We start from the raw sequence: 12,872 nt of genomic DNA, 5'->3' as shown, positions 1-12,872 counted from the left end.
CATGCGTTTTTTTGAAGAAAAAAACGCTGCAGACAAAAACGCAAGTGTGAAACCACCCTTAGACAGTGAGTATGCTGTAATCAGTCCTCCTGCCACTTGACGAACATCACACATACACATATACATACACTCTGGACTGGAACAAGGGCAGACATGCTTTGTTCTCACCTGCCTTGATAACGGGGTGTGCTGGAGTCGCATGCTCCTGATTCATGAAGAGGCGTATGCCTTTTCATGAATCGGGAGCATCAGTGTCACACTGTGATTGTTCATGATTATGAAAAGTGGCCCTGAATCGTCCCTAAAACTGGGGCCCTAGCTATCCCTTTTCCCAAAGGTACCTGTAAAGGTGAGGATGGTTTGGCCACCACCCTTACTGTTCTCCGCTAAACTGTCCCCTCCCCCAGGAGACCCAGGACAGAAATGCTAGTGTATCAACACATAAGACAGGAATAATAGGATGCAACAAACACTCACCAAAGGAAGAAAGGTATATAGGGAAGGATAGGAATGTACCAACCAAATGGGAATAGGACAGAGGAAAGCATGCAAGCAACAATCTCTAGCAGCAACAATGATCTCCGATTCAGCACAGCTGCTCCAATGAGCTAGGAAGCAAAGCTTTCACTAGCAAGGAAAAGAAGGATCTGGCCAAGTTTTATAGGGAAAGGTAATGACCAGACCAAAAGCAGCTGAAATTGAGCTGCATTTTTCTGACCAGCATAGAAGGGGTCGTTGGCCTCTTCAGTAATAAAGGAAACCAAATCCAATTAATATGGGACATAAACACATAGGCTAAATGGAATATCTGATTCACAACATGTAGTAATCGTCTAACACTCAGATCTCCCAAGAGGACATGACGCACTCGTAACAGTCCCTCCGCCCCCCTGTCTACAAGGGGCCACAGGACCCTTAGGGACGGGTTTATCCAGATGAAACAAATGAAAGGACAATCTTTCAAATCAATCTACTGCCATTAACCTTAGATGCTGACTTCCTCTCCTTAAGATTATACCCACTCGGCCGGCATCACACACAACGTATGCAAAAATCGGTCCGTTTTTCACGGCTGACAATTGCACAAATGTTCCCTGAACAGTGATTCGTATGTCATCAGTGTGCAATGCGAGGATACGATTTTTTTCGCATCTAAGCATCCGTGTGACATCCGTATGGCGAGATTTTCTGGTCGGCTTCCAAAATGGACATATAATGGATTCATGGCCTCAAATATTCGTGAAAACATATACAGAGTGTACAGTATGTGTATAATACACACTCTGCTCAAAAAAAAAATAAAAGGAACACTTAAACGACAGAGTTTAACTCCCAAGTAAATCAAACTGTCCACTTAGGAAGCAACACTGTTTGACAATCAATTTCACATGCTGTTGTGCAAATGGAATAGACAACAGATGGAAATTATTGGCAATTATCAAGACAGTCAATAAAGGAGTGTTTCTGCAGGTGCGGACCACAGACCACATCTCAGTAGCAATGCTTTCTAGCTGATGTTTTGGTCACTTTTGAACGTTGGCTGTGCTTTCACACTCGTGGTAGCATGAGATGGACTCTACCACCCACACAAGTAGCTCAGGTAGTGCAGCTCATCCAGGATGGCACATCAATGCGAGCTGTGTCAAGGTTTGCTGTGTCTGTCAGTGTAGTGGTCAGAGTCTGAAGGCGCTACCAGGAAACGGGCCAGTACACCAAGAGATGTGGAGGGGGCCATAGGAGGACAACAACCCAGCAGCAGGACTACTACCTCAGCCTTTGTGCAAGGAGGAACAGGATGAGCACTGCCAGAGCCCTACAAAATAACCTTTAACAGGCCACAAATGTGTATGTGTCTGCACAAACGGTTAGAAACCGACTCCATGAGGATGGTCTGAGTGCCTGATGTCCACAGATGGGGGTTGTGCTCACAGCCCAACACCTTGCAGGATGCTTGGCATTTGCCACAGAACACCAGGATTGTAAATTCGCCACTGGCGCCCTGTGCTCTTCACAGATGAAAGCAGGTTCACACTGAGCACTTTGGCAGTGGGTCAGTAATGGTGTGGGGTGGCATTTCTTTGGAGGGCCGCACAGCCCTCCATGTGCTCGCCAGAGGTAGCCTGACTGTCATTAGGTACAGAGATGAGATCCTCAGACCACTTGTGAGACCATATGCTGGTGAGGTTGGCCCTGGGTTCCTTCTAAAGCAGGACAGTGCCAGACCTCATGTGGCTGGAATGTTTCAGCAGTTCCTGCAAGATGAAGGCATTGAAGCTATGGACTGGCCCGCCCGTTCCCCAGACCTGAATCCGTTTGAACACATCTGGGACATGTCTCGCACCATCCACCAACATCATGTTGCACCACATACTATCCAAAAGTTGGCAGATGCTTTAGTCCAGGTCTGGGAGGAGATCTCTCAGCAGACCATCCGCTGCCTCATTAGGAACATGCCCAGGCATTGTATGGAGGTCATACAGACATGTGGAGGCCACACACACTACTGAGCATCATTTCCTTGTCTTGACGCATTTCCACTGAAGTTGGATCAGCCTGTAACTTCATTTTCCACTTTGATTTTGAGCATCATTCCAACTCCAGACATCCATGGGATATTACTTGTGATTTACGTTGACCATTTTTAGGTTTTATTGTTCTCAATACATTCCACTATGTAATGAATAAAGATTGACAACTGGAATATTTCATTCTGTGACATCTAGGATGTGGGATTTTAGTGTTCCCCTTATTTTTGAGCAGTATGTATGTGTGTGTGTGTGTGTGTGTGTGTGTGTTTTTTTTTTTTTCATGCAGAACTAGATAGCCAGTAATTCATTTGTCACCTTTTGCTAAATCATTACAAAACCCGACAGGATATGAGACATGGTTTACATACAGTAAGCCATTGCATATCAGTTAGATTTTCACTAATAATGTTGGTAGTGTGTGTAAAATTTTTGAGCCGAAGGTGTTAAATTAAAGGATTAATTCATGGAAAAAATTTTCTCTGCAAGAGAGGGAAAGCCAGTGACTGAGGGCAGATATTAATAGCCTAGAGCGGGACCATGGTTATTGCCTTCCCATCCCCCCCCCTGCTTCCTGGCTGAAAAAAATCTAAAATCTGCCCCCAGTCACCCCAGAAAATGCGCATCTGTAGGAAGCGCCTATTCCGGCACTTAAGGCACCGTCACACTGAACGATATCGTTAACGATATAGTTGCTTTTTGTGACGTAGCAACGATATCGTTAAGGAAATCGTTATGTGTGACAGCGACCAACGATCAGGCCCCTGCTGGGAGATCGTTGGTCGCTGAGGAAAGTCCAGAACTTTATTTCGTCGCTGGATCTCCCGCTGACATCGCTGGATCGGCGTGTGTGACGCCGATCCAGCGATGTCTTCACTGGTAAACATCGGGTTACTAAGCGCAGGGCCACGCTTAGTAACCCGATGTTTACCCTGGTTACGAGCGTAAACGTTAAAAAAACAAACACTACATACTTACCTTCAGCTGTCTGTCCCCGGCGCTCTGCTTCTCTGCACTCCTCCTGCATCCTGTGTCAGCGCCGGCCAGCCGGAAAGCAGATCGGTGACGTCACCGCTCTGCTTTCCGGCTGAACGGCGCTTACAGTGCAGAGGAAAGCAGAGCGCCGGAGGACAGACAGCTAAGGTAAGTATGTAGTGTTTGTTTTTTTAACGTTTACGCTGGTAACCAAGGTAAACATCGGGTTACTAAGCGCGGCCCTGCGCTTAGTAACCCGATGTTTACCCTGGTTACCGGGGACCTTGGGATCGTTGGTCGCTGGAGAGCTGTCTGTGTGACAGCTCTCCAGCGACCAAACGGCGACGCTGCAGCGATCGACATCGTTGTCGGTATCGTTGCAGCGTCGCTTAGTGTGACGGTACCTTTAGCCTATCTCTTCCCATTGCCCTCTGGCAGTGGCATATGGGGTAATAAGGAGTTAATGTCACCTTGCTATTGAAAGGTGACATTAAGCCTGGTTAATAAGGGAGAGGTGTCAATAAGACACCTATCCATTCTTAATCCAATAGTATGAAAGGGTTAAAAACACACACATTAAGAATAAAGTCTTTTAATGAAACACACAGGTTTAACATCTTTATTTCACTCTCAATGCAAGCGAAACCCTCGTTCTTCTGTTTAAAAAAAATCAAAAATAAAAATGTCCCATACCTGACTCCAAGGCTATTTTATGGTCAGGTGTGGGCAATTCCTTCATTATTTCATTCTCAATTAAGCAGATAAAAGGCCTGGAGGTGATTTGAGGTGTGGTGCTTGCATTTGGAAGGTTTTGCTGTGAAGTAAACATGTGGTCAAAGGAGCTCTCCATGCAGGTGAAGCAAGTCATCCTTAAACTGCGAAAACAGAAAAAACCCATCCGAAAAATTGCTACAATATTAGGAGTGGCAAAATGTACAGTTTGGTACATCCTGAGAAAGAAAGAAAGCACTGGTGAACTCATCAATGCAAAAAGACCTGGGTGCCCACGGAAGACAACAGTGGTGGATGATCGCAGAATAATCTCCATGGTGAAGAGAAACCCCTTCACAACAGCCAACCAAGTGAACAACACTCTCCAGAAGGTAGGCGTATCAATATCCATGTCTACCATAAAGAGAAGACTGCATGAAAGTAAATACAGAGGGTTCACTGCACGGTGCAAGCCACTCATAAGCATCAAGAATAAAAAGGCTAGACTGGACTTTGCTAAAAAAAATCTAAAAAAGCCAGCACAGTTCTGGAAGAACATTCTTTGGACAGATGAAACCAAGATCAACCTATACCAGAATGATGGAAAGAGAAAAGTATGGCGAAGGCGTGGTACAGCTCATGATCCAAAGCATACCACATCATCTGTAAAACACGGCGGAGGCAGTGTGATGGCTTGGGCATGCATGGCTGCCAGTGGCACTGGGTCACTAGTGTTTATTGATGATGTGACACAGGACAGAAGCAGCCGAATGAATTCTGAGGTATTCAGAGACATACTGTGTGCTCAGATCCAGACAAATGCAGCCAAACTGATTGGTCGTCGTTTCATACTACAGATGGACAATGACCCAAAACATAAAGCCAAAGCAACCCAGGAGTTTGTTAAAGCACAGAAGTGGAATATTCTTGAATGGCCAAGTCAGTCACCTGATCTCAACCCAATTGAGCATGCATTTCACTTGTTAAAGACTAAACTTCAGACAGAAAGGCCCACAAACAAACAGCAACTGAAAACCACTGCAGTGAAGGCCTGGCAGAGCATCAGAAAGGAGGAAACACAGCCTCTGGTGATGTCCATGAGTTCAAGACTTCAGGCAGTCATTGCCAACAAAGGGTTTTCAACCAAGTACTAGAAATGAACATTTTATTTAAAATTATTTAATATGTCCAATTACTTTTGGTCCCTTTAAAAACAGGGTGGCACATGTTAAGGAGCTGAAACTCCTAAACCCTTCATCCAATTTTAATGTGGATACCCTCAAATGAAAGTCTGAACTTCAACTGCATCTGAATTGTTTTGTTTGAAATTCATTGTGGTAATGTCTATAACCAAAATTAGAAAAATATTGTCTCTGTCGAAATATATATGGACTTAACTGTATAATACAGCCGAGAAAAAAAACTGATGATGGGTGCTGCCCCATAGATTAACATTGGTCCGAGTGCTATGCGATTTTTTTCTCGCATAGCACTCGTACGTATTCCTCTCTAGTTGTGACTCCGGGCTTCCAATGTACCAGGTAGTGAACAGGGTTGCGGACCATATGGGAATCAATAATTTTCGGTACCTGAAATTCTAAATTGCCATTAACCATAAATGGTGGTGGTGGTGGTGGTAAAGGTGATGGTTCCACAGGCGCAACAAATTTTTGGAGCAAAGACCTGTGATAAACATTATAGATCTTGAAAGACGATGGAAGCTTGAGACAAAATGCTACACGGGTGGCACGGTGGCTCAGTGGATAGCACGAGTCCTGGGTTCAAACCCCACCAAGGACAGCATCTGCAAAGAGTTTGTATGTTCCCACCGTGTTTGCGTGGGTTTCCTCCCACATTCCAAAGACATACTAATAGGGAATTTAGATATTTAGATAGTGTGCCCCATTGGGGACAGCGATGATAATGTGTGCAAACTGTAAACTGTAAAGCGCTGTGGAATATGTTAGTGCTATATAAAAATAAAGATTATTATTATTACATGGTTGATTACGGCGACCACCTTATAAGGACCAATAAACCTAGGACCTAATTTACAAGAAGGAACTTGTAATTTAATATTTTTGGTGGACAAATCATTAACTCCCCAGGTCCAGACCTGACAATCGTTGATCAGTCATACGTTTGGATTTGTCCCCCATGATTTTGAACCCCTTGCCATACCGATGAGAGCGAAGAAGAAAATTGTCCCTCATCTTTATTGAAGGTACAGAATTGTGTATGGAAGACAAGCGCCAAAAATGTTTGACTTCCCAGTGGACTCACTACGACGATTCTTTAATGCAAACTCAGCCAGTGGTAGAAAAGAAGACCAATCCTTCTGGTTATCTCACACAAAACTGTGGTTTAGGCGTTCAGTCTGGCCATTAGTTTGAGGATAGACCGCTGAACAAACGCCCTCCAAAATTTAGATAGAAATTGAGTCCCCCGATCTGCCACCACATCGGAAGGAACTCCTTGAAGCTTCATGATCTCAGTGACAAACACCTGAGCCAATCTCTTGGCTTTAGGGAGAGCAACTAAAGCAATAAAGTGCGCCATTTACCTGGAAGGAGGATCTGTAATGAAATACATCAATAAATGAGTTCATGGTCGGTCGGGAATGGTTAATGGTAAAAGTGCCCCAGACAGATGAGCATGCGGGGTCTTGGAATGCACACAGACACAATAGGAGGACACAAAGTCAATTGCATCCTTACGTAACTTTGGCCCTCAAAAACTATGAGAAAGGTGGTGCAAGGTTGCCTTACTATCTGGGTGACCAGCCAGAGCCGAGTGATTATGTGCCTGCAAGATTTTGAGACGAAGATGTACAGGTACAAACAGTTTCCTTGAAGGACCAGCAGGCGCATCCCTTCAATACCTCATCCCCATTTTCAGAACACGCTGCGGAGATGACTACCTCTTGTAAACAGCATCATCAGTACTTTCACCCCAGGGAAACTCCCAAGACAATGCATTCGCCTTGATGTTTTTAATCCCAGGATGGTAAGTGACCATAATATTAAACCTGATGAAAAACAAAGACCATCTAGCTTGCCTGTGATTAAAATGTTTAGCAGTTTCAAGGTACATCAAGTTTTTGTGATCAGTGATGACTGTAAGGCCGGCCTCACACTAGCGAGTTTTACGGACGTATGAGAGGTGCAGAAAATACAGATTGCATACGGTACAATGCTTCTCTATGCCCCAGCTCCTATCAGCCGTATTTTACTGATCTGTATTATACGGTCTTCTACGGCCGTAGAAAATCGCAGCATGCTGTGTTTGTCACCGTATTGCGCAAAAAATCCACCAATGAAAGTCTATGGGGGCGAGAAAAATACGGATTACACACGGACTAACAGTGTGACTTGCGAGACATACGCAGCGGTGTTCTATAGAGAAGCCGGCAATTCAGTGCGGTGTACAGTAAAATCACACTGACAGGTTAGAATAGAATAGCTAAGATAAATATCTACACATAGTATAGGGGTATATATATATATATATATATATATATATATATATATGTATGTATATATATATATATATATATATATGTCAGTGAGACACATATATGTATATATATTTATATTTCATACAGCGCTAGATAGCTTAAAAGCCGGTAATTCAATTGCCGGCTTTTCCTATCTCCTTCTCAAACCCGACATGATATGAGACATGGTTTACTGTTGTGAATTCTGTGGTCAGGCTCCCTCTTGTGGTCATGAGTGGTACTTCGGCTGGTTCTGTCCATGAGCTTCCTCTGGTGGATGTGAGTGGGGCTGCGGCTTCTGAGTTTCCTTCCTCAGGTGACGAGGTTAAGTCGTTAGGTGCTGCTCTATTTAACTCCACCTAGTTCTTTGTTCCTAGCCTCCAGTCAATGTTCCAGTATTGGTCTTGCTCTCTCCTGGATCGTTCTTGTGGCCGTCTGCCCTGTATAAGCTAAGTTCTGCTTGTGTTACTTTTGTTTGCTATTTTTTCTGTCCAGCTTGCTATATTGGTTTGTCTTGCTTGCTGGAAGCTCTGGAACGCAGAGGGAGCACCTCCGTACCGTTAGTCGGTGCGGAGGGTCTTTTTGCGCCCTCTGCGTGGTTGTTTGTAGGTTTTTGTGCTGACCGCAAAGCTATCTTTCCTATCCTCGGTCTATTCAGTAAGTCGGGCCTCACTTTGCTAAAAATCTATTTCATCTCTGTGTTTGTATTTTCATCTTTACTCACAGTCATTATATGTGGGGGGCTGCCTTTTCCTTTGGGGAATTTCTCTGAGGCAAGGTAGGCTTATTTTTCTATCTTCAGGGCTAGCTAGTTTCTCAGGCTGTGCCCGAGGCGCCTAGGTCTGGTCAGGAGCGCTCCACGGCTACCTCTAGTGTGGTGTGATAGGATTAGGGATTGCGGTCAGCAGAGTTCCCACGTCTCAGAGCTCGTTCTATGTTATTAGTAACTATGGCTAGGTTCACACTAGCGTTGCGCCGCCCTGCGTCGGCGACGCAACGCGCGACGCACGTAAAAACGCACGCAAACGCGCGCAAAAACGCACGCGTTTTGCGACGCGTGCGTCGTTTTTGACGAAAATCGGACGCACAGAAAATGCTACAATGTAGCGTTTTCTTGCGTCCGACGCTAGCGTCGGAAACGACGCACGTGGCGAAAAACGCCACCAAAACGACGCACGCGTCCCCTATGTTAAACATAGGGGCGCGTCGCCGCTGCGTCGCCGCTGCGTCGCCGGCGCGTCGCCGGCGCAACAGCGACGCACATTGGCGGAACGCCAATGTGAACGTAGCCTAACAGGTCATTTTCAGTGTTCTTGACCACCAGGTCCATTGTGGTTCTGAATCACCAGTTCATAACAGTACTGGAGGCCAAAAGTACTAATGCTTCTCAATAGAGGGAAAGGAGAAGTTCTGAGACCATTTTTTTTTCTCTGCACTGTGTTTTGTCTTTCCTTTCCCCTAGACATTTGGGTGGTTCAGGACACAGGTGTAGTGATGGACATTAAAGGTCTGTCTTCTTGTGTGGATCATCTCACTGCAAGAGTACAACAAATTCAATACTTTGTGGTTCAGAAATCTATGTTAGAACCTAGAATTCCTATTCCTGATTTATTTTCTGGAGATAGAGCTAAGTTTCTGAATTTCAAAAATAATTGCAAACTGTTTCTGGCCTTGAAACCCCGCTCCTCTGGTGACCCAGTTCAACAAGTTAAGATCATTATTTCTTTATTACGTGGCGACCCTCAAGACTGGGCATTTTCCCTTGCGCCAGGAGATCCTGCATTATGTGATATTGATGCGTTTTTTCTGGCGCTCGGATTGCTTTATGATGAACCTAATTCAGTGGATCAGGCAGAGAAAAAATTACTGGCTCTGTGTCAGGGTCAGGATGAGGTAGAGATATATTGTCAGAAGTTTAGGAAGTGGTCTGTGCCCACTCAATGGAATGAATGTGCGCTGGCAGCAATTTTCAGAAAGGGTCTCTCTGAAGCCCTTAACCCCTTACCGGCATCGGACGTACTATACCGTCCGATGCCGGCTCCCCTGCTTTGATGCAGAGCTCCGCGGTGAGCCCGCACCAAAGCCGGGACATGTCAGCTGTTTTGAACAGCTGACATGTGCCCGTAATAGGCGCGGGCAGAATCGCGATCTGCCCGCACCTATTAACTAGTTAAATGCCGCTGTCAAACGCAGACAGCGGCATTTAACTACCGCTTCCGGCCGGGCGGCCGGAAATGACGTCATCGCCGACCCCCGTCACATGATCGGGGGTCGGCGATGCTTGTGAATGGTAACCATAGAGGTCCTTGAGACCTCTATGGTTACTGATTGCCCGTCGCTGTGAGCGCCACCCTGTGGTCGGCGCTCAGAGCACACGTGCAATTCTGCTACATAGCAGCGATCAGCAGATCGCTGCTATGTAGCAGAGCCGATCGTGCTATGCCTGCTTCTAGCCTCTCATGGAGGCTATTGAAGCATGGCAAAAGTTAAAAAAAAAAGTTAAAAAAAATGTGAAAAAAATAAAAAAAACATAAAAGTTTAAATCACCCCCCTTTCGCCCCAATCAAAATAAATCAATAAAAAAAATATCAAATCTACGCATATTTGGTATCGCCGCGCTCAGAATCGCCCGATCTATCAATTAAAAAAAAGTATTAACCTCATCGCTAAACAGCGTAGCAGGAAAAAAATTCGAAACGCCAGAATTACTTTTTTTGGTCGCCGCGACATTGCATTAAAATGCAATAACGGGCGATCAAAAGAACGTATCTGCACCGAAATGCTATCATTAAAAACGTCATCTCGGCACGCAAAAAATAAGCCCTCAACCGACCCCAGATGATGAAAAATGGAGATGCTACGAGTATCGGAAAATGGCACAATTTTTTTTTTTTTTTTTTAGCAAAGTTTGGAATTTTTTTTCACCACTTAGATAAAAAATAACCTAGTCATGTTAGGTGTCTATGAACTCGTACTGACCTGGAGAATCATAATGGCAGGTCAGTTTTAACATTTAATGAACCTAGCAAAAAAGCCAAACAAAAAACCAATGTGGGATTGCACTTTTTTTGCAATTTCACCGCACTTGGAATTTTTTTCCCGTTTTCTAGTACACGACATGCTAAAACCAATGATGTCGTTCAAAAGTACAACTCGTCCCGCAAAAAGATAAGCCCTCACATGGCCAAATTGACAGAAAAATAAAAAAGTTATGGCTCTGGGAAGGAGGGGAGCGAAAAACGAACACGGAAAAACGAAAAATCCCCCGGTCATGAAGGGGTTAAGGATGTCATGGTTGGATTTCCTATGCCTGCTGGTCTGAATGAGTCTATGTCTTTGGCCATTCAGATCGATCGACGCTTACGTGAGCGTAAAACTGTGCACCATTTGGCGGTATTATCTGAGCATAAACCTGAACCTATGCAATGTGATAGGACTTTGACCAGAGCTGAACGGCAAGAACACAGACGTCGGAATGGGCTGTGTTTTTACTGTGGTGATTCCACTCATGCTATCTCCGATTGTCCTAAGCGCACTAAGCGGTTCGCTAGGTCTGCCACCATTGGTACGGTACAGTCGAAATTTCTTTTGTCCGTTACTTTGATCTGCTCTTTGTCATCCTATTCTGTCATGGCATTTGTGGATTCAGGCGCTGCCCTGAATTTGATGGACTTGGAGTTTGCTAGGCGCTGTGGGTTTTTCTTGGAGCCCTTGCAGTATCCTATTCCATTGAGAGGAATTGATGCTACGCCTTTGGCCAAGAATAAGCCCCAGTACTGGACCCAATTGACCATGTGCATGGCTCCTGCGCATCAGGAGGATATTCGCTTTTTGGTGTTGCATAATCTGCATGATGTGGTCGTGTTGGGGTTGCCATGGCTACAAGTCCATAACCCAGTATTGGATTGGAAATCTATGTCTGTGTTCAGCTGGGGTTGTCAGGGGGTACATGGTGATGTTCCATTTCTGTCTATTTCATCATCCACCCCTTCTGAGGTCCCAGAGTTCTTGTCAGATTACCGGGATGTATTTGATGAGCCCAAGTCCAATGCCCTACCTCCGCATAGGGATTGCGATTGTGCTATCGATTTGATTCCTGGTAGTAAGTTTCCTAGGGGTCGACTGTTTAATTTGTCTGTGCCTGAACACGCCGCTATGCGGAGTTACGTAAAGGAATCCTTGGAGAAGGGTCATATTCACCCGTCGTCGTCGCCATTGGGAGCAGGGTTCTTTTTTGTGGCCAAGAAGGATGGTTCGTTGAGACCTTGTATTGATTACCGCCTTCTAAATAAAATCACTGTCAAATTTCAGTACCCCTTGCCGCTGCTGTCTGATTTGTTTGCTCGGATTAAGGGGGCTAGTTGGTTCACCAAGATAGATCTTCGTGGTGCGTATAATCTTGTGCGTATTAAACAGGGCGATGAATGGAAAACAGCATTTAATACGCCCTAGGGCCATTTTGAGTACCTGGTTATGCCATTCGGGCTTTCCAATGCTCCATCAGTATTTCAGTCCTTTATGCATGACATCTTCCGAGAGTACCTGGATAAATTCCTGATTGTATACTTGGATGATATTTTGGTCTTCTCGGATGATTGGGAGTCTCATGTGAAGCAGGTCAGAATGGTGTTCCAGGTCCTGCGTACGAATTCTTTGTTTGTGAAGGGGTCAAAGTGTCTCTTTGGTGTTCAGAAGGTTTCATTTTTGGGGTTCATTTTTTCCCCTTCTACTATCGAGATGGATCCTGTTAAAGTTCAGGCCATTTATGATTGGACTCAGCCGACATCTCTGAAGAGTCTACAAAAGTTCCTGGGCTTTGCTAATTTTTATCGTCGCTTCATCAATAACTTTTCTAGTATTGCTAAACCGTTGACCGATTTAACCAAGAAGGGTGCTGATGTGGTCAATTGGTCTTCTGCTGCTGTGTAAGCTTTTCAGGAGTTGAAGCGTCGTTTTTCTTCTGCCCCTGTATTGTGCCAGCCAGATGTTTCGCTCCCATTCCAGGTCGAGGTTGATGCTTCTGAGATTGGAGCAGGGGCTGTTTTGTCGCAAAGAAGTTCTGATGGCTCGGTGATGAAACCATGTGACCTTCTTTTCCAGGAAGTTTTCGCCCGCTGAGCGTAATTATGATGTTGGCAATCGAGAGTTGCTGGCCATGAAGTGGG

Source organism: Ranitomeya imitator, chromosome 1 (assembly GCF_032444005.1).
Source record: "Ranitomeya imitator isolate aRanImi1 chromosome 1, aRanImi1.pri, whole genome shotgun sequence".
NCBI classification, from domain to species: Eukaryota; Metazoa; Chordata; class Amphibia; order Anura; family Dendrobatidae; genus Ranitomeya; species Ranitomeya imitator.
Note: the sequence above shows the minus strand (reverse complement) of the source record.